Source organism: Schistocerca piceifrons, chromosome 2, assembly GCF_021461385.2.
Source record: "Schistocerca piceifrons isolate TAMUIC-IGC-003096 chromosome 2, iqSchPice1.1, whole genome shotgun sequence".
Lineage (NCBI taxonomy): Eukaryota > Metazoa > Arthropoda > Insecta > Orthoptera > Acrididae > Schistocerca > Schistocerca piceifrons.
Window position 1 is genome coordinate 1,129,752,161 of NC_060139.1, and position 21,090 is coordinate 1,129,773,250.

Sequence of the window (21,090 nt, forward strand, 5' to 3'; positions counted from 1 at the left end):
GCCATTTGTATTTAATTCCGATTCAATTAGTGTGTTTCGTCGTCAATCACAAGGTCCAAGGGATACAGTAAACTTGAAGTGAAGCATCGGAATCTATAACTAGTGTCACAGGAATGGTTCAAAATATAGACAGTAAGAAGAGCCAGCCTTCTTGTACTTAAGTCGGCATTGTGCCTTTCGTATTTAATCCCGATGCACTTTCTGTGTTTCGTCGCAATACGAAGGTCCAAGGGATACAGTAAACCTGAAGTGATGCATCGGAACCTATAACTAGTGTCACAGGAATAGTTCAAAACATAGACAGTAAGAAGAGCCAGTCGTCTTGTACTTAAGTCGGCATTGTGCATTTAGTAGGTAATTCCGATGCAATTTCTGTGTTTCGTCGTCAATAACAAGGTCCAAGGGATACAGTAAACCTGACGTAAAGCATCGGAATCTATAACTAGTGTCACAGGAATGGTTCAAAGTATAGGCCGTATGAAGAGTCAGTCTTCTTGTACTTAAGTCGGCATGGTGCCTTTCGTATTTAATTCCGATGCAATTTCTGTGTTTCGTCGCAATACGAAGGTCCAAGGGATACAGTAAACCTGAAGTGATGCATCGGAACCTATAACTAGTGTCACAGGAATAGTTCAAAACATAGACAGTAAGAAGAGCTAGTCGTCTTGTACTTACGTCGGCATTGTTCCTTTAGTAATTAATTCCGATGCAATTTTTGTGTTTCGTCGTCAATAACACGGTCCAAGGGATACAGAAACCCTGACGTGAAGCTTCGGAATCTATAACTAGTGTCACAGGAATGGTTCAAATCATAGACAGTAAGAAGAGCCAGTCTTCTTGTACTTACGTCGGCATTGTGCCTTTTGGATTTAATTCCAATGCAATTTCGGTGTTTCGTCGTCAATAAGAAGATCCAAGGGATACAGTAAACCTGAAGTGAAGCATCGTAATCTATAACTAGTGTGACAGGAATGGTTCAAAACACTGAGAGTAAGTAGAGCTAGTCTTCTTGTACTTAAGTCGGCATTGTCCCTTTCGTATTTAATTCCGATATAATTTCTTTGTTTCGTTGTCAATACGAAGGTCCAAGGGATACAGTAAACCTGAAGTGAAGCATCGGAATCTATAACTAGTGTCTCAGGAATGGGTCAAAACATAGACAGTAAGAAGAGCAAGTCTTCCTTTACTTAAGTCAGCATTGTCCTATTGTATTTAATTCCGATGCAATTTCTGTGTTTCGTCGTCAATAAGAAGGATGAAGGGATACAGTAAACCTGAAGTGAAGCATCGCAAACTATAACTAGTGTGGCAGGAATGGTTCAAAACACTGAGAGTAAGTAGAGTTAGTCTTCTTGTACTTAAGTCGGCATTGTACCTTTCGTAATTAAGTCCGATGCAATTTCTTTGTTTCGTCGTCAATAAGACGGTCCAAGGGATACAGTAAACCAGAAGTGAAGCATCGGAATCTATAACTAGCGTCTCAGAAATGGTGTAAAACATAGACTGGAAGAAGAGCCAGTCTTCTTATACTTAAGTCTTCATTGTGCTTTTGTATTTAATTCCGATTCAATTTCTGTGTTTCTTCGTCAATAAGAAGGTCCAAGGGATACAGTAAACCTGAAGTGAAGCATCGGAATCTATAACTAGTGTCACAGGAATGGATCAAACATAGGCAGTAAGAAGAGTTAGTCTTCTTGTACTTAATTCGGCGTTGTATCTTTTGTATTTAATTCCGTTGTAATTTCTGTGCTTCGTCGTCAATAAGAAGGTCCAAGGGATACAGTAAACCTGAAGTGAAGCATCGGAATCTATTACTAGTGTCTCAGGAATGGTTCAAAACATAGACAGTAAGAAGAGCCAGACCTCTTGTACTTAAGTCGGCATTGTACCTTTTGTATCTAATTCCGATGCACATTCTGTGTTTCGTCGTCAATAAGAAGGTCCAAGGTATACAGTAAACCTGACGTGAGGCATCGGAATCTATAACTAGTGTCACAGGAAGGGTCAAATTATAGACAGTAAGAAGAGTCAGTCTTCTTGTACTAAAGTCGGCATTGTGCCTTTTGTAATTAATTCTGATGCAATTTCTGTGTTTCGTCGTCAACAAGAAGGTCCAAGGGATACAGTAAACCTGAAGTGAAGCATCGGAATCTATAACTAGTGTGACAGGAATGGTTCAAAACACTGAGAGTAAGTAGAGTTAGTCTTCTTGTACTTAAGTCTGCATTGTACCTTTCGTATTTAATTCCGATGCAATTTCTTTGTTTCGTCTTCAATACGAAGGTCCAAGGGATACAGTAAACCTGAAGTGAAGCATCGGAATCTATAACTGGTGTCTCAGGAATGGGTCAAAACATAGACAGTAAGAAGAGCAAGTCTTCTTGTACTTAAGTCAGCATTGTCCTTTTGTATTTAATTCCAATGCAATTTCTGTGTTTCGTCGTCAATAAGAAGGATGAAGGGATACAGTAAACCTGAAGTGAAGCATCGGAATCTATAACTAGTGTGACAGGAATGGTTCAAAACACTGAGAGTAAGTAGAGTTAGTCTTCTTCTACTTAAGTCGGCATTGTACCTTTCGTATTTAATTCCGATACAATTTCTTTGTTTCGTTGTCAATATGAAGGTCCAAGGGATACAGTAAACCAGAAGTGAAGCATCGGAATCTATAACTAGCGTCTCAGGAATGGTTTAAAACATAGACTGGAAGAAGAGCCAGTCTTCTTGTACTTAAGTCTTCATTATGCTTTTGTTTTTAATTCCGATGCAGTTTCTGTGTTTCGTCGTCAATTAGAAGGTCCAAGGGATACAGTAAACCTGAAGTGAAGCATCGGAATCTATAACTAGTGTCACAGGAATGGATCAAAACATAGGCAGTAAGAAGAGTTAATCTTCTAGTACTTAATTCGGCGTTGTATCTTTTGTATTTAATTCCGTTGCAATTTCTGTGTTTCGTCGTCAATAAGAAGGTCCAAGGGATACAGTAAATCTGAAGTGAAGCTTCGGAATCTATAACTACTGTCTCAGGAATGGTTCAAATTTTAGACAGTAAGAAGAGCCAGTCTTCTTGTACTTAAATCAGCTTTGTGGCTTTACTATTTAATTCCGTTGAAATTTCTGTGTTTCGTTGTAAATAAGAAGGTCCAGGGGATTCAGTAAACCTGATGTGAAGCATCGGAATCTATAACTAGTGTCACAGGAATGGTTCAAAACATAGACAGTAAGAAGAGCCAATCTTCTTGTAATTACGTCGGCATTGTGCCATTTGCATTTAATCCCGATGCAATTTCTGTGATTCATCGTCAATAAGAAGGTCCAAGGGATGCAGTAAACCTGAAGTGTAGCATCGGAATCTATAACTAGTGTGACAGGAATTGTTCAAATCATAGACAGTAAGAAGAGGAAGTCTTCTTGTACTTAAGTCGGCATTGTGCCTTTAGTATTTAATTCCGATGCAATTTCTATGTTTCGTCGTCAATAAGAAGGTCCAAGGGATACAGTAAACCTGACGTGACGCATCGGAATCTATAACTAGTGTCACAGGAATGGTTCAATTCATAGACAGTAAGAACGGCCAGTCTTCATGTTCTTAAGTCGGCATTGTGCCTTTTGCATTTAATTCCGATGCAATTTCTGTGTTTCATCGTCAATAAGAAGGTCAGAGGGATGCAGTAAACCTGAAGTGAAGCCTCGGAATCTATAATTAGTGTCACAGGAATGGTCCAAAACATAGACAGTAAGAAGGGTCAGTCATCTTGTACTTCATGCGTCATTGTACTTTTTCTATTTAATTCCGATGCAATTTCTGTGTTTCGCCGTCAAAAAGAAGGTCCAAGGGATTCAGTAAACCTGACGTGAAGCTTCGGAATCTATAACTAGTGTCTGAGGAATGGTTCAAATCATAGACCGTAAGAAGAGCCAGTCCTCTTGTACTTAAGTCGGCATTGTACATTTTGTATCTAATTCCGATGCACTTTCTGTGTTTCGTCGTTAATAAGAAGGTCCAAGGTATATAGTAAACCTGACGTGAAGCATCGGAATCTATAACTAGTGTCACAGGAATGGTTCAAATCATAGACAGTAAGAAGGGCCAGTCCTCTTGTACTGAAGTCGGCATTGTGCCTTTTGTAATTAATTCCGATGCAATTTCTGTGTTTCGTCGTCAATAAGAAGGATGGAGGGATACAGTAAACCTGAAGTGAAGCATCGGAATCTATAACTAGTGTGACAGGAATGGTTCAAAACACTGAGAGTAAGTAGAGTTGGTCTTCTTATACTTAAGTCGGCATTGTACCTTTCGTAATTAATTCCGATGCAATTTCTTTGTTTCGTTGTCAATAAGAAGGTCCAAGGGATACAGTAAACAAGAAGTGAAGCATCGGAATCTATAACTAGCGTCTCAGGAATGGTTTAAAACATAGACTGGAAGAAGAGCCAGTCTTCTTATACTTAAGTCTTCATTGTCCTTTTGTATTTAATTCCGATGCAATTTCTGTGTTTCGTCGTCAATAAGAAGGTCCAAGGTATACAGTAAACCCGAAGTGAAGCATCGGAATCTATAACTAGTGTCACAGGAATGGATCATACATAGGCAGTAAGAAGAGTTAGTCTTCTTGTACTTAATTCGGCGTTGTATCTTTTGTATTTAATTCCGTTGTAATTTCTGTGTTTCGTCGTCAATAAGAAGGTCCAAGGGATACAGTAAACATGACGTGACGCATCGGAATCTATAACTAGTGTCACAGGAATGGTTCATTTCATAGACTGTAAGAAGAGCCAGTCTTCATGTACTTAAGTCGGCATTGTGTCTTTTGGATATAATTCCGATGCAATTTCTATGTTTCGTCGTCAATAAGTAGGTCCAAGGGATACAGTACACCTGACGTGAAGCATCGGAATCTATAACTAGTGTCACAGGAATGGTTCAAATCATTGACAGTAAGAAGAGCCAGTCTTCTTGTACTTAAGTCGGCATTGTGAGTTTTGTATTTAATTCCGATGCATTTTCTGTGTTTCATCGTCAATAAGAAGGTCCAAGGGATACGGTAAACTTGAAGTGAAGCATCGGAATCTATAACTATGATCACAGGAATGGTTCAAAGCATAGACAGTAAGAAAAGCCAGTGTTCCGGTACTTAAGTTAGCATTGTGCCTTTTGTATTTAATTCCGACGCAAATTCTGTGTTTCGTCGTCAATAAGAAGGTCCAAGGGATTCAGTAAACCTCAAGTGAAGCATCGGAATCTATTACTAGTGTCTCAGGAATGGTTCAAAACATAGACTGTAAGAAGAGCCGGTCTTCTTGAACTTAAGTCGGCATTGTCCTTTTCTATTTAATTCCGATGCAATTTCTGTGCTTCGTCGTCAATAAGAAGGTCCAAGGGATACAGTATACCTGAAGTGAAGCATCGGAATCTATAACTAGTGTCACAGGAATGGTTCAAAACATAGACAGTAAGAAGAGTCAGTCTTCTTGTACTTAAGTCTGCATTGTGCATTTTGTATTTAATTCCGATGCAATTTCTCTGTTTCATCGTCAGTAAGAATGTCAGAGCTATACAGTAAACCTAAAGTGGACCATCGGAATCTATAACTAGTGTCACAGGAATGGTTCAAAACATAGACAGTAAGAAGAGCCAGTCTTCTTGTACTAAAGTCGGCATTGTGCCTTTTGTAATTAATCCCGATGCAATTTCTGTGTTTCGTCGTCAATAAGAAGGTCCAAGGGATACAGTAAACCAGAAGTGAAGCATCGGAATCTATAACTAGTGTGACAGGAATGGTTCAAAACACTGAGAGTAAGTAGAGTTAGTCTTCTTCTACTTAAGTCTGCATTGTGCCTTTTGTATTTAATTCCGATGCAATTTCTCTGTTTCATCGTCAGTAAGAATGTCAGAGCTATACAGTAAACCAGAAGTGAAGCATCGGAATCTATAACTAGCGTCTCAGAAATGGTTTAAAACATAGACTGGAAGAAGAGCCAGTCTTCTTATACTTAAGTCTTCATTGTGCTTTTGTATTTAATTCCGATTCAATTTCTGTGTTTCTTCGTCAATAAGAAGGTCCAAGGGATACAGTAAACCTGAAGTGAAGCATCGGAATCTATAACTAGTGTCACAGGAATGGATCAAACATAGGCAATAAGAAGAGTTAGTCCTTCTTGTACTTAATTCGGCGTTGTATCTTTTGTATTTAATTCCGTTGTAATTCTGTGTTTCGTCGTCAATAAGAAGGTCCAAGGGATACAGTAAACCTGAAGTGAAGCATCGGAATCTATTACTAGTGTCTCAGGAATGGTTCAAAACATAGACAGTAAGAAGAGCCAGACCTCTTGTACTTAAGTCGGCATTGTACCTTTTGTATCTAATTCCGATGCACATTCTGTGTTTCGTCGTCAATAGAAGGTCCAAGGTATACAGTAAACCTGACGTGAAGCATCGGAATCTATAACTAGTGTCACAGGAAGGGTCAAATTATAGACAGTAAGAAGAGTCAGTCTTCTTGTACTAAAGTTGGCATTGTGCCTTTTGTAATTAATTCTGATGCAATTTCTGTGTTTCGTCGTCAACAAGAAGGTCCAAGGGATACAGTAAACCTGAAGTGAAGCATCGGAATCTATAACTAGTGTGACAGGAATGGTTTCAAAACACTGAGAGTAAGTAGAGTTAGTCTTCTTGTACTTAAGTCTGCATTGTACCTTTCGTATTTAATTCCGATGCAATTTCTTTGTTTCGTCTTCAATACGAAGGTCAAGGGATACAGTAAACCTGAAGTGAAGCATCGGAATCTATAACTGGTGTCTCAGGAATGGGTCAAAACATAGACAGTAAGAAGAGCAAGTCTTCTTGTACTTAAGTCAGCATTGTCCTTTTGTATTTAATTCCAATGCAATTTCTGTGTTTCGTCGTCAATAAGAAGGATGAAGGGATACAGTAAACCTGAAGTGAAGCATCGGAATCTATAACTAGCGTCTCAGGAATGGTTTAAAACATAGACTGGAAGAAGAGCCAGTCTTCTTGTACTTAAGTCTTCATTATGCTTTTGTTTTTAATTCCGATGCAGTTTCTGTGTTTCGTCGTCAATTAGAAGGTCCAAGGGATACAGTAAACCTGAAGTGAAGCATCGGAATCTATAACTAGTGTCACAGGAATGGATCAAAACATAGGCAGTAAGAAGAGTTAATCTTCTAGTACTTAATTCGGCGTTGTATCTTTTGTATTTAATTCCGTTGCAATTTCTGTGTTTCGTCGTCAATAAGAAGGTCCAAGGGATACAGTAAATCTGAAGTGAAGCTTCGGAATCTATAACTACTGTCTCAGGAATGGTTCAAATTTTAGACAGTAAGAAGAGCCAGTCTTCTTGTACTTAAATCAGCTTTGTGGCTTTACTATTTAATTCCGTTGAAATTTCTGTGTTTCGTTGTAAATAAGAAGGTCCACGGGATTCAGTAAACCTGATGTGAAGCATCGGAATCTATAACTAGTGTCACAGGAATGGTTCAAAACATAGACAGTAAGAAGAGCCAATCTTCTTGTAATTACGTCGGCATTGTGCCATTTGCATTTAATCCCGATGCAATTTCTGTGTTTCATCGTCAATAAGAAGGTCCAAGGGATGCAGTAAACCTGAAGTGTAGCATCGGAATCTATAACTAGTGTGACAGGAATTGTTCAAATCATAGACAGTAAGAAGAGGAAGTCTTCTTGTACTTAAGTCGGCATTGTGCCTTTAGTATTTAATTCCGATGCAATTTCTATGTTTCGTCGTCAATAAGAAGGTCCAAGGGATACAGTAAACCTGACGTGACGCATCGGAATCTATAACTAGTGTCACAGGAATGGTTCAATTCATAGACAGTAAGAACGGCCAGTCTTCATGTTCTTAAGTCGGCATTGTGCCTTTTGCATTTAATTCCGATGCAAATTCTGTGTTTCATCGTCAATAAGAGGGTCAGAGGGATGCAGTAAACCTGAAGTGAAGCCTCGGAATCTATAATTAGTGTCACAGGAATGGTCCAAAACATAGCCAGTAAGAAGGGTCAGTCATCTTGTACTTCATGCGTCATTGTACTTTTTCTATTTAATTCCGATGCAATTTCTGTGTTTCGCCGTCAAAAAGAAGGTCCAAGGGATTCAGTAAACCTGACGTGAAGCTTCGGAATCTATAACTAGTGTCTGAGGAATGGTTCAAATCATAGACCGTAAGAAGAGCCAGTCCTCTTGTACTTAAGTCGGCATTGTACATTTTGTATCTAATTCCGATGCACTTTCTGTGTTTCGTCGTTAATAAGAAGGTCCAAGGTATACAGTAAACCTGACGTGAAGCATCGGAATCTATAACTAGTGTCACAGGAATGGTTCAAATCATAGACAGTAAGAAGGCCAGTCCTCTTGTACTGAAGTCGGCATTGTGCCTTTTGTAATTAATTCCGATGCAATTTCTGTGTTTCGTCGTCAATAAGAAGGATGGAGGGATACAGTAAACTGAAGTGAAGCATCGGAATCTATAACTAGTGTGACAGGAATGGTTCAAAACACTGAGAGTAAGTAGAGTTGGTCTTCTTATACTTAAGTCGGCATTGTACCTTTCGTAATTAATTCCGATGCAATTTCTTTGTTTCGTTGTCAATAAGAAGGTCCAAGGGATACAGTAAACAAGAAGTGAAGCATCGGAATCTATAACTAGCGTCTCAGGAATGGTTTAAAACATAGACTGGAAGAAGCGCCAGTCTTCTTATACTTAAGTCTTCATTGTCCTTTTGTATTTAATTCCGATGCAATTTCTGTGTTTCGTCGTCAATAAGAAGGTCCAAGGTATACAGTAAACCCGAAGTGAAGCATCGAATCTATAACTAGTGTCACAGGAATGGATCATACATAGGCAGTAAGAAGAGTTAGTCTTCTTGTACTTAATTCGGCGTTGTATCTTTTGTATTTAATTCCGTTGTAATTTCTGTGTTTCGTCGTCAATAAGAAGGTCCAAGGGACACAGTAAACATGACGTGACGCATCGGAATCTATAACTAGTGTCACAGGAATGGTTCATTCATAGACTGTAAGAAGAGCCAGTCTTCATATACTTAAGTCGGCATTGTGTCTTTTGGATATAATTCCGATGCAATTTCTATGTTTCGTCGTCAATAAGTAGGTCCAAGGGATACAGTACACCTGACGTGAAGCATCGGAATCTATAACTAGTGTCACAGGAATGGTTCAAATCATTGACAGTAAGAAGAGCCAGTCTTCTTGTACTTAAGTCGGCATTGTGAGTTTTGTATTTAATTCCGATGCATTTTCTGTGTTTCATCGTCAATAAGAAGGTCCAAGGGATACGGTAAACTTGAAGTGAAGCATCAGAATCTATAACTATGATCACAGGAATGGTTCAAAGCATAGACAGTAAGAAGAGCCAGTGTTCCGGTACTTAAGTTAGCATTGTGCCTCTTGTATTTAATTCCGACGCAAATTCTGTGTTTCGTCGTCAATAAGAAGGTCCAAGGGATTCAGTAAACCTCAAGTGAAGAACGGAATCTATTACTAGTGTCTCAGGAATGGTTCAAAACATAGACTGTAAGAAGAGCCGGTCTTCTTGAACTTAAGTCGGCATTGTCCTTTTCTATTTAATTTCGATGCAATTTCTGTGCTTCGTCGTCAATAAGAAGGTCCAAGGGATACAGTAAACCTGAAGTGAAGCATCGGAATCTATAACTAGTGTCACAGGAATGGTTCAAAACATAGACAGTAAGAAGAGTCAGTCTTCTTGTACTTAAGTCTGCATTGTGCCTTTTGTATTTAATTCCGATGCAATTTCTCTGTTTCATCGTCAGTAAGAATGTCAGAGCTATACAGTAAACCTAAAGTGGACCATCGGAATCTATAACTAGTGTCACAGGAATGGTTCAAAACATAGACAGTAAGAAGAGCCAGTCTTCTTGTACTAAAGTCGGCATTGTGCCTTTTGTAATTAATCCCGATGCAATTTCTGTGTTTCGTCGTCAATAAGAAGGTCCAAGGGATACAGTAAACCAGAAGTGAAGCATCGGAATCTATAACTAGTGTGACAGGAATGGTTCAAAACACTGAGAGTAAGTAGAGTTAGTCTTCTTCTACTTAAGTCGGCATTGTACCTTTCGTATTTAATTACGATGCAATTTCTTTGATTCGTCGTCAATATGAAGGTCCAAGGGATACAGTAAACCAGAAGTGAAGCATCGGAATCTATAACTAGCGTCTCAGGAATGGTTTAAAACATAGACTGGAAGAAGAGCTAGTCTTCTTGTATTTACGTTTTCATTGTCCTTTTGTATTTAATTCCGATGCAATTTCAGTGTTTCGTCGTCAATAAGAAGGTCCAAGGGATACAGTAAACCTGAAGTGAAGCATCGGAATCTATAACTAGTGTCACAGGAATGGATCAAAACATAGGCAGTAAGAAGAGTTAATCTTCTTGTACTTAATTCGGCGTTGATTCTTTTGTATTTAATTCCGTTGCAATTTCTGTGTTTCGTCGTCAATAAGAAGGTCCAAGGGATACAGTAAATCTGAAGTGAAGCTTCGGAATCTATAACTACTGTCTCAGGAATGGTTCAAAACATAGACAGTAAGGAGAGCCAGTCTTCTTGTACTTAAGTCGGCATTGTGCCATTTGCATTTAATCCTGATGCAATTTCTGTATTTCATCGTCAATAAGAAGGTCCAGGGGATACAGTAAACCTGAAGTGAAGCATCGGAATCAATAACTAGTGTGACAGGAATGTTTCAAATCATAGACAGTAAGAAGAGCAAGTCTTCTTGTACTTAAGTCGGCATTGTGCCTTTTGGATTTAATTCGGATGCAATTTCTATGTTTCGTCGTCAATAGGTAGGTGCAAGGGATACAGTACACTTGACGTGAAGCATCGGAATCTATAACTATGGTCACAGGAATGGTTCAAAACATAGACAGTAAGAAGAGCCAGTCTTCCGGTACTTAAGTCGGCATTGTGCCTTTTGTATTTAATTCCGACGCAAATTCTGTGTTTCGTCGTCAATAAGAAGGTTCAAGGGATACAGTAAACCTGAAGTGAAGCATCGGAATCTATTACTAGTGTCTCAGGAATGGTTCAAAACATAGACTGTAAGAAGAGCCGGTCTTCTTGTACTTAAGTCGGCATTGTCCTTTTGTATTTAATTCCGATGCTATTTCTGTGTTTCGTCATCAATAAGAAGGTCCAAGGGATACAGTAAACCTGAAGTGAAGCATCGGAATCTATAACTAGTGTCACAGGAATGGTTCAAAACATAGGCAATAAGGAGAATCAGTCTTCTTGTACTTAATTCGGCGTTGTACCTTTTGTGTTTAATTCCGATGCAATTTCTGTGTGTCGTCGTCAATAAGAAGGGCCAAGCGATACACTAAATCTGTACTGAAGCTTCGGAATCTATAACTAGTGTCTCAGGAATGGTTCAAATTTTAGACAGTAAGAAGAGCCAGTCTTCTTATACTTAAGTCGGCATTGTGCCTTTTCTATTTAATACCGATGAAATTTCTGTGTTTCTTCGCCAATAAGAAGGTCCAAGGGCTACAGTTAAACTGATGCGAAGCATCGGAATCTATAACTAGTGTCACAGGAATGGTTCAAAACATAGTCAGTAAGAAGAGCCACTCTTCTTGTACGTCAGTCGGCATTGTGCCTTCTGTATTTAAATCCGATGCAATTTCTGTGTTTTATCGTCAATAACAAGGTCAGAGGGATACAGTAAACCTGTAGTAATGCATCGGAACCTATAACTAGTGTCACAGGACTAGCTCAAAGCATAGGCAGTAAGAAGAGGCAGTCGTCTTGTACTTAAGTCGGCATTGTGCCTTTTGAATTTAATTTTGATGCAATTTCTGAGTTTCGTCGTCAATATGAAGGTACAAGAGATACAGTAAACCTGAAGTGAAGCATCGGAATCTATAACTAGTGTAACAGGAATGGCTCAAAACATAGACAGTAAGAAGAGTTAGTCCTCTTGTACTTTAGTCAGCATTGTTCCTTTTGTATTTAATTCCGATGCAATTTCTGTGTTTCGTCGTCAATAAGAAGGTCCAAGGGATACAGTAAACCTGAAGTGAAACTTCGGAATCCATAACTAGTGTCACACAAATGGTTCAAACATACACAGTAAGATGAGCCAGTCTTCATGTACTTATGTCGGCATTGTGCCTTTGGTATTTAATTCCGATGCAATTTCTGTGTTTCGTCGTCATTAAGAAGGTCCAAGGGATGCAGTAAACCTGAAGTGAAGCATCGGAATCTATAACCAGTGTTACAGGAATGGTTCAAAACATATACAGTAAGAAGAGTCAGTCTTCTTGTACTTAAGTCGGCATTGTGCCTTTTGTATTTAATTCCGATGCAATTTCTGTGTTACGTCGTCAATAAGAAGGTCCAAGGGATACAGTAAACCTGAAGTGAAGCATCGGAATCTATAACCAGTGCCACAGGAATGGTACAAAACATAGACAGTAAGAAGAGGCAGTCTTCTTGTACTTAAGTCGGCATTGTGCCTTTTGTATTTAATTCCGATGCAATATCTGTGTTTTGTCGTCAATAAGAAGGTCCAAGGGAAACAGTAAACCTGAAGTGAAGCATCGGAATCTATAACTAGTGTCACAGGAATGGTTCAAAACATAGACAGTAAGAAGAGCCAGTCTTCATGTACAAAATGCTTCATTGTGCCTTTTGTATTTAATTCCGATGCAATTTCTGTGATTCATCGTCAGTAAGAAGCTCCTAGGGATACAGTAAATATATAGTGAGGCATCGGAATTTAATACTGGTCTCACAGGAGATCTTCAAAACATAGTCAGTAAGAAGAGTCAGTCTTCTTGTACTTAAGTCGGCATTGTGCCTTTTGTATTTAATTCCGATGCAATTTCTGTGTTTCGTCGTCTATAAGAAGGTCCAAGGGATACAGTAAACCTGAAGTGAAGCATCGGAATCCAAAACTAGTGTCACAGGAATGGTTGGAAAAATAGACCGTAAGAAGAGCCACTCTTCTAGTACTTAAGTCGGCATTGTGCCTTTTGTATTTAATTCCAATGCAATTTCTGTGTTTCATCGTCAATAAGAAGGTCCAAGCGATACAGTAAACATATAGTGAAGCATCGGAATTTAATACTGGTCTCACAGGAAAGGTTCAAAACATAGTCAGTAAGAAGAGTCAGTATTCTTGTACTTAAGTCGGCATTGTGCCTTTTGTATTTAATTCCGATGCAATTTCTGTGTTTCGTCGTCAATAAGAAGGTCCAAGGGATACAGTAAGTCTGAAGTGAAGCATCGGAATCTATAACTAGTGCCACAGGAATGGTACAAAACATAGACAGTAAGAAGAGGCAGTCTTCTTGTACTTAAGTCAGCATTGTGCCTTTTGTATTTAATTCCGAAGCAATATCTGTGTTTTGTCGTCAATAAGAAGGTCCAAGGGAAACAGTAAACCTGAAGTGATGCATCGGAATCTATAACTAGTGTCACAGGAATGGTTCAAAACATAGACAGTAAGAGGAAGCAGTCTTCTTGTACTTAAGTCGGCATTGTGCCTTTTGTTTTTAATTCCGAAGCAATTACTGTGTTTCGTCGTCAATAGGAAGGTACAAGGGATACAGTAAACCTGAAGTGAAGCACCGGAATCTATAACTAGTGTCAGAGGAATGGTTCTAAACGTGGACAGTAAGAAGAGCCATTCTTCTTGTACTTAAGTCGGCATTGAGCCTTTTGTATTTACTTCCGATGCAATTTCTGTGTTTCATCGTCAATAAGAAGGTCAAAGGGATACATTAAACATATAGTGAGGCATCGGAATTTAATACTGGTCTCACAGGAAAGGTTCAAAACATAGTCAGTAAGAAGAGTCAGTACTCTTGTACTTAAGTCGGCATTGTGCCTTTTGTATTTAATTCCGATGCAATTTCTGTGTTTCGCTGTCAATACGAAGGTCCAAGGGATACAGTAAACCAGAAGTGAAGCATCGGAATCTATAACTAGTGTCACAGGGATTGTTGAAAACATATACAGTAAGAAGAGTCAATCTTCCTGTACTTAAGTCGGCATTGTGCCTTTTGTATTTAATTCCGATGCAATTTCTGTGTTTCGTCGTCAATAAGAAGGTCCAAGTGATACAGTAAACCTGAAGTGAAGCATCGGAATCTATAACTAGTGCCACAGGAATGGTTCAAATCGTAGACAGTAAGAAGAGGCAGTCTTCTTGTACTTAATTCGTCATTGTACTTTTTCTATTTAATTCCGATGCAATTTCTGTGTTTCGCCGTCAAAAAGAAGGTCCAAGGGATACAGTAAACCTGAAGTGAAGCTTCGGAATCAATAACTAGTGTCTGAGGAATGGTTCAAATCATAGACCGTAAGAAGAGCCAGTCTTCTTGATTTTAAGTCGGCATTGTGCCTTTTGTGTTTAATTCCGATCAAATTTCTGTGTTTCTTCGTCAATAAGAAGGTCCAAGGGATACAGTAAACCTGAAGTGAAGCATCGGAATCTATAACTACTGTCACAGGAATGGTTCAAAACATAGACAGTAAGAAGAGTCAGTCTTCTAGTACTTAAGTCTGCATTGTGCCTTTTGTATTTAATTCCGATGCAATTTCTCTGTTTCATCGTCGGTAAGAAGGTCAGAGGTATACAGTAAACCTAAAGTGGACCATCGGAATCTATAACTAGTGTCACAGGAATTTTTCAAACATAGACAGTAAGAAGAGCCAGGCCTCTTGTACTTCAGTCGGCATTGTATCTTTTGTATCTAATTCCGATGCACTTTCTGTGTTTCGTCGTCAATAAGAAGGTCCAAGGTATACAGCAAACCTGACGTGAAGCATCGGAATCTATAACTAGTGTCACAGGAATGGGTCAAAACATAGACAGTAAGAAGAGCAAGTCTTCTTGTACTTAAGTCAGCATTGTCCTTTTGTATTTAATTCCGATGCAATTTCTGTGTTTCGTCGTCAATAAGAAGGATGAAGGGATACAGTAAACCTGAAGTGAAGCATCGGAATCTATAACTAGTGTGACAGGAATGGTTCAAAACACTGAGAGAAAGTAGAGTTAGTCTTCTTGTACTTAAGTCGGCATTGTACCTTTCGTATTTAATTCCGATGCAATTTCTTTGTTTCGTCGTCAATAAGAAGGTCCAACGGATACAGTAAACCTAAAGTGAAGCATCGGAATCTATAACTAGTGTCACAGGAATGGAGCAAAACATAGGCAGTAAGAAGAGTTAGTCTTCTTGTACTTAATTCGGCGTTGTATCTTTTGTATTTAATTCCGTTGCAATTTCTGTGTTTCGTCGTCAATAAGAAGGTCCAAGGGATACAGTAAATCTGAAGTGAAGCTTCGGACTCCATAACTACTGCCTCAGGAATGGTTCACATCTTAGACAGTAGGAAGAGCCAGTCTTCTAGTACTTAAATCAGCTTTGTGGCTTTTCTATTTAATTCCGTTGAAATTTCTGTGTTTCGTTGTGAATAAGAAGGTCCAAGGGATTCAGAAAACCTGATGTGAAGCATCGGTATCTATATCTAGTGTCACAGGAATGGTTCAAAACATAGACAGTAAGAAGAACCAGTCTTCTTGTACTTAAGTCGGCATTGTGCCATTTGCATTTAATCCCGATGCAATTTCTGTATTTCATCGTCAATAAGAGGGTCCAAGGGATACAGTAAACCTGAAGTGAAGCATCGGAAACTATAACTAGTGTGACAGGAATGGTTCAAATCATAGACAGTAAGAAGAGCAAGTCTTCTTGTACTTAAGTCGGCATTGTGCCTTTAGTATTTAATTCCGATTCAATTTCTGTGTTTCGTCGTCAATAAGAAGGTCCAAGGGATACAGTAAAACTGACGTGACGCATCGGAATCTATAACTAGTGTCACAGGAATGGTTCAATTCATAGACAGTAAGAAGAGCCAGTCTTCATGTACTTAAGTCGGCATTGTGCCTTTTGGATTTTATTCCGATGCAATTTCTATGTTTCGTCGTCAATAAGTAGGTCCAAGGGATACAGTACACCTGACATGAAGCATCGGAATCTATAACTAGTGTCAAAGGAATGGTTCAAACATAGACTGTAAGAAGAGCCGGTCTTCTTGTACTTAAGTCGGCATTGTCCTTTTGTATTTAATTCCGATGCAATTTCTGTGTTCCGTCGTCAATAAGAAGGTCCAAGGGATACAGTAAACCAGAAGTGAAGCATCGGAATCTATAACTAGTGTCACAGGAGTGGTTCAAAACATAGGCAATAAGGAGAGTCAGTCGTCTTGTACTTAAGTCGGCATTGTGACTTTTCTATTTAATACCGATGAAATTTCTGTGTTTCTTCGGCAATAAGAAGGTCCAAGGGCTACAGTTAACCTGATGCGAAGCATCGGAACATATAACTAGTGTCACAGGAATGGTTCAAAACATAGTCAGTAAGAAGAGCCAGTCTTCTTGTACTTGAGTCGGCATTGTGCCTTTTGTATTTAAATCTGATGCAATTTCTGTGTTTCATCGTCAATATGAAGGTCAGAGGCATACAGTAAACCTGTAGTGATGCATCGGAACCTATAACTAGTGTCACAGGAATAGCTCAAAGCATAGACAGTAAGAAGAGGCAGTCGACTTGTACATAAGTCGGCATTGTGCCTTTTGTATTTAATTTTGATGCAATTTCTGTGTTTCGTCGTCAATATGAAGGTACAAGAGATACAGTAAACCTGAAGTGAAGCATCGGAATCTATAACTAGTGTAACAGGAATGGTTCAAAACATAGACAGTAAGAAGAGTTAGTCCTCTTGTACTTTAGTCAGCATTGTTCCTTTTGTATCTAATTCCGATGCAATTTCTGTGTTTCGTCGTCAATAAGAAGGTCCTAGGGATACAGTAAACCTAAAGTGAAGCTTCGGAATCCATAACTAGTGTCACACGAATGGTTCAAACATACACAGTAAGAAGAGCCAGTCTTCATGTACTTATGTCGGCATTGTGCCCTTTGTATTTGTTTCCGATGCAAGTCCTGTGATTCGTCGTCAATAAGAAGGTCAAAGGGATACAGTGAACCTGAAGTGAAGCATCGGAATCTATAACTAGTGTCACAGGAATGGTTCAAAACATAGACAGTAAGAAGAGCCAGTATTCATGTACTTAAGTCGGCATTGTGCCTTTGGTATTTAATTCCGATGCAATTTCTGTGTTTCGTCGTCATTAAGAAGGTCCAAGGGATGCAGTAAACCTGAAGTGAAGCATCGGAATCTATAACCAGTGTCACAGGAATGGTTCAAATCATAGACAGTAAGAAGAGTCAGTCTTCTTGTACTTAATTCGGCATTGTACATTTTGTATTTAATTCCGATGCAATTTCTGTGTGACGTCGTCAACAAAAAGTCCAAGGTATACAGTAAACCTGATGTGAAGCTTCGGAATCTATCACTAGTGTCTCAGGAATGGTTCAAATCATAGACAGTAAGAAGAGCCAGTCGTCTTGTACATAAGTCGGCATTGTGCCTTTTGTATTTAATTCCGATGAAATTTCTGTGTTTTGTCGTTAATAAGAAGCTCCAAGGGATACATTAAACCAGAAGTGAAGCATTGGAACCTACAACTAGTGTCACAGGAATGGTTCAAAACGTAGACAGTAAGAAGAGGCAGTCTTCTAGAACTTAAGTCGGCATTGTGCCTTTTGTATTTAATTCCGATGCAATTTCTGTGTTTCATCGTCAATAAGAAGGTCAGAGGGATACAGTAAACCTGAAGTGAAGCATCGGAATCTATAACTAGTGTCACAGGAATGGTTCAAACATAGACAGTAAGAAGAGTCAGTCTTCTTGTACTTAAGTCGGCATTGTGCCTTTTGTAATTAATTCCGATACAATCTCTGTGCTTCGTCGTCAATAACAAGGTCTAAGGGATACAGTAAACCTGAAGTGAAGCATCCGAATCTATAACTAGTGGCACAGTAATGGTTCAAAATACAGACAGTAAGAAGAGTCAGTCTTCATGTACATAAGGCGGCATTGTGCCTTTTGTATTTAATTCCGATGCAATTTCTGTGTTTCATCGTCAATAAGAAGCTCCAAGGGATACAGTAAACATATAGTGAGGCATGGGAATTTAATACTGGTCTCGCAGGCGATCTTCAAAACATAGTCAGTAAGAAGAGTCAGTCTTCTTGTACTTAAGACGGCATTGTGCCTTTTGTATTTTATTCCGATGCAATTTCTGCGTTTCGTCGTCAATAAGAAGGTCCAAGGGATACATTAAACCTAAAGTGAAGCATCGGAATCCATAACTAGTGTCACAGGAATGGTTGAAAACATAGACCGTAAGAAGAGCCACTCTTCTTGTACTTAAGTCGGCATTGTGCCTTTTGTATTTAATTCCGATGCAATTTCTGTGTTTCGTCGTCAATAAGAAGGTCCAAGGGATACAGTAAACATGAAGTGAAGCATCGGAATCTATAACTAGTGTCACAGGAATTGTTAAAAACATATACAGTAAGAAGAGTCAGTCTTCTTGTACTGAAGTCGGCATTGTGCCTTTCGTAATTAATTCCGATGCAATTTCTGTGTTTCGTCGTCAATAAGAAGGTCCAAGGGATACAGTAAACCTGAAGTGATGCATCGGAATCTATAACTAGTGTCACAGGAATGGTTCAAAACATAGACAGTAAGAAGAGTCAGTCTTCTTGTACTTAAGTCGGCATTGTGCTTTTTGTATTTAATTCCGAAGCGATTTCTGTGTTTCGTCGTCAATAGGAAGGTACAAGGGATACAGTAAACCTGAAGTGAAGCAACGGAATCCATGACTAGTGTCACAGGAATGGTTGAAAACATAGACCGTAAGAAGAACCACTCATCTTGCACTTAAGTAGGCATTGTGCCTTTTGTATTTAATTCCGAAGCAATTTCTGTGTTTCGTCGTCAATAAGAAGGCCCAAGGGATACAGTAAACCTGAAGTGAAGCAACGGAATCCATGACTAGTGTCACAGGAATGGTTGAAAACATAGACCGTAAGAAGAACCACTCATCTTGCACTTAAGTCGGCATTGTGCCTTTTGTATTTAATTCAGATGCAATTTCGGTGTCTCATCGTCAATAAGAAGGTCCAAGGGATAATGTAAACATATAGTAAAGCATCGGAATTTAATACTGGTCTCACAGGAAATGTTCAAAACATAGTCATTAAGAAGAGTCAGTATTCTTGTACTTAAGTCGGCATTGCGCCTTTTGTATTTAATTCCGATGCAATTTCTGTGTTTCGTCGTCAATAAGAAGGTCCAAGGGATACAGTAAACTCGAAGTGAAGCATCGGAATCTATAACTAGTGTCACAGGAATTGTTCAAAACATAGACAGTAAGAAGAGCAAGTCTTCTTGTACCTAAGTCGGCATTGTGCCTTTAGTATTTAATTCCGATGCAATTTCTGTGTTTCGTCGTCAATAAGAAGGTCCAAGGGATACAGTAACCCTGACGTGACGCATCGGAATCTGTAACTAGTGTCACAGGAATGGTTCAATTCATAGACAGCAAGAAGAGCCATTCTTCATGTACTTAAGTCGACATTGTGCCTTTTGGATTTAATTCCGATGCAATTTCTATGTTTCGTCGTCAATAAGTAGGTCCAAGGGATACAGTAAACTTGACGTGAAGCATCGGAATCTATAACTAGTGTCACAGGAATGGTTCAAAACATCGGCAGTAAGAAGAGTCAGTTTTCTTAAACTTAATTCGGCGTTGTACCTTTTGTGTTTTATTCCGATGCAATTTCTGTGTTTCGTCGTCAATAAGAAGGTCCAAGGGATACAATAAATCTGTAGTGAAGCTTCGGAATCTATAACTAGTGTCTCAGGAATGGTTCAAATTTTGGACAGTAAGAAGAGCCAGTCTTCTTGTACTTAAGTCGGCATTGTGCCTTTTCTATTTAATTCCGATGAAATTTCTGTGTTTCGTCGCCAATAAGAAGGTCCAAGGGATACAGTAAACCTGATGCGATTCATCGGAACCTATAACAAGTGTCACAGGAATGGTTCAAATCATAGACAGTAAGAAGAGCCAGCCTTCTTGTACTTAAGTCGGCATTGTGCGTTTTATATTTAAATCCGATGCATTTTCTGTGTTTCATCGTCAATAAGAAGGTCAGAGGGATACAGTAAACCTGTAGTGATGCATCGGAACCTATAATTAGTGTCACAGGAAGAGTTCAAAGCATAGACAGTAAGAAGAGGCAGTCGTCTTGTACATAAGTCGGTTTTGTGCCTTTTGTATTTAATTTTGATGCAATTTTTGTGTTTCGTCGTCAATATGAAGGTACAAGAGATACAGTAAACCTGAAGTGAAGCATCGGAATCTATAACTAGTGTAACAGGAATGGTTCAAAACATAGACAGTAAGAAGAGTTACTCCTCTTGTACTTAAGTCAGCATTGTACCTTTTGTATTTAATTCCGATGCAATTTCTGTAATTTGTCGTCAATAAGAAGGTCCAAGGGATACAGTAAACCTAAAGAGAAGCTTCGGAATCCATAACTAGTGTCACAGGAATGGTTCAAACATACACAGTAAGAAGAGCCAGTCTTTATGTACTTAAGTCGGCATTGTGCCTTTTGCATTTATTTCCGATGCAATTCCTGTGATTCGTCGTCAATAAGAGGGTCAAAGGGATACAGTAAACCTGAAGTGAAGCATCGGAATCTATAATTAGTGTCACAGGAATGGTTCAAAACATAGACAGTAAGAAGAGCCAGTCTTCATGTACTTAAGTCGGCATTGTGCTTTTGGTATTTAATTCCGATGCAATTTCTGTGTTTCGTCGTCATTAAGAAGGTCCAAGGGATGCAGTAAACCTGAAGTGAAACATCGGAATCTATAACCAGTGTCACAGGAATGGTTCAAAACATAGGCAGTAAGAAGAGTCAGTCTTTTTGTACTTAATTTGGCATTGTACATTTTGTATTTAATTCAGATGCAATTTTTGTGTGACGTCGTCAATAACAAGGTCCAAGGGATACAGTAAACCTGAAGTGAAGCATCGGAATCTATAACTAGTGTCACAGGAATGGTTCAAACATAGGCAGTAAGAAGAGT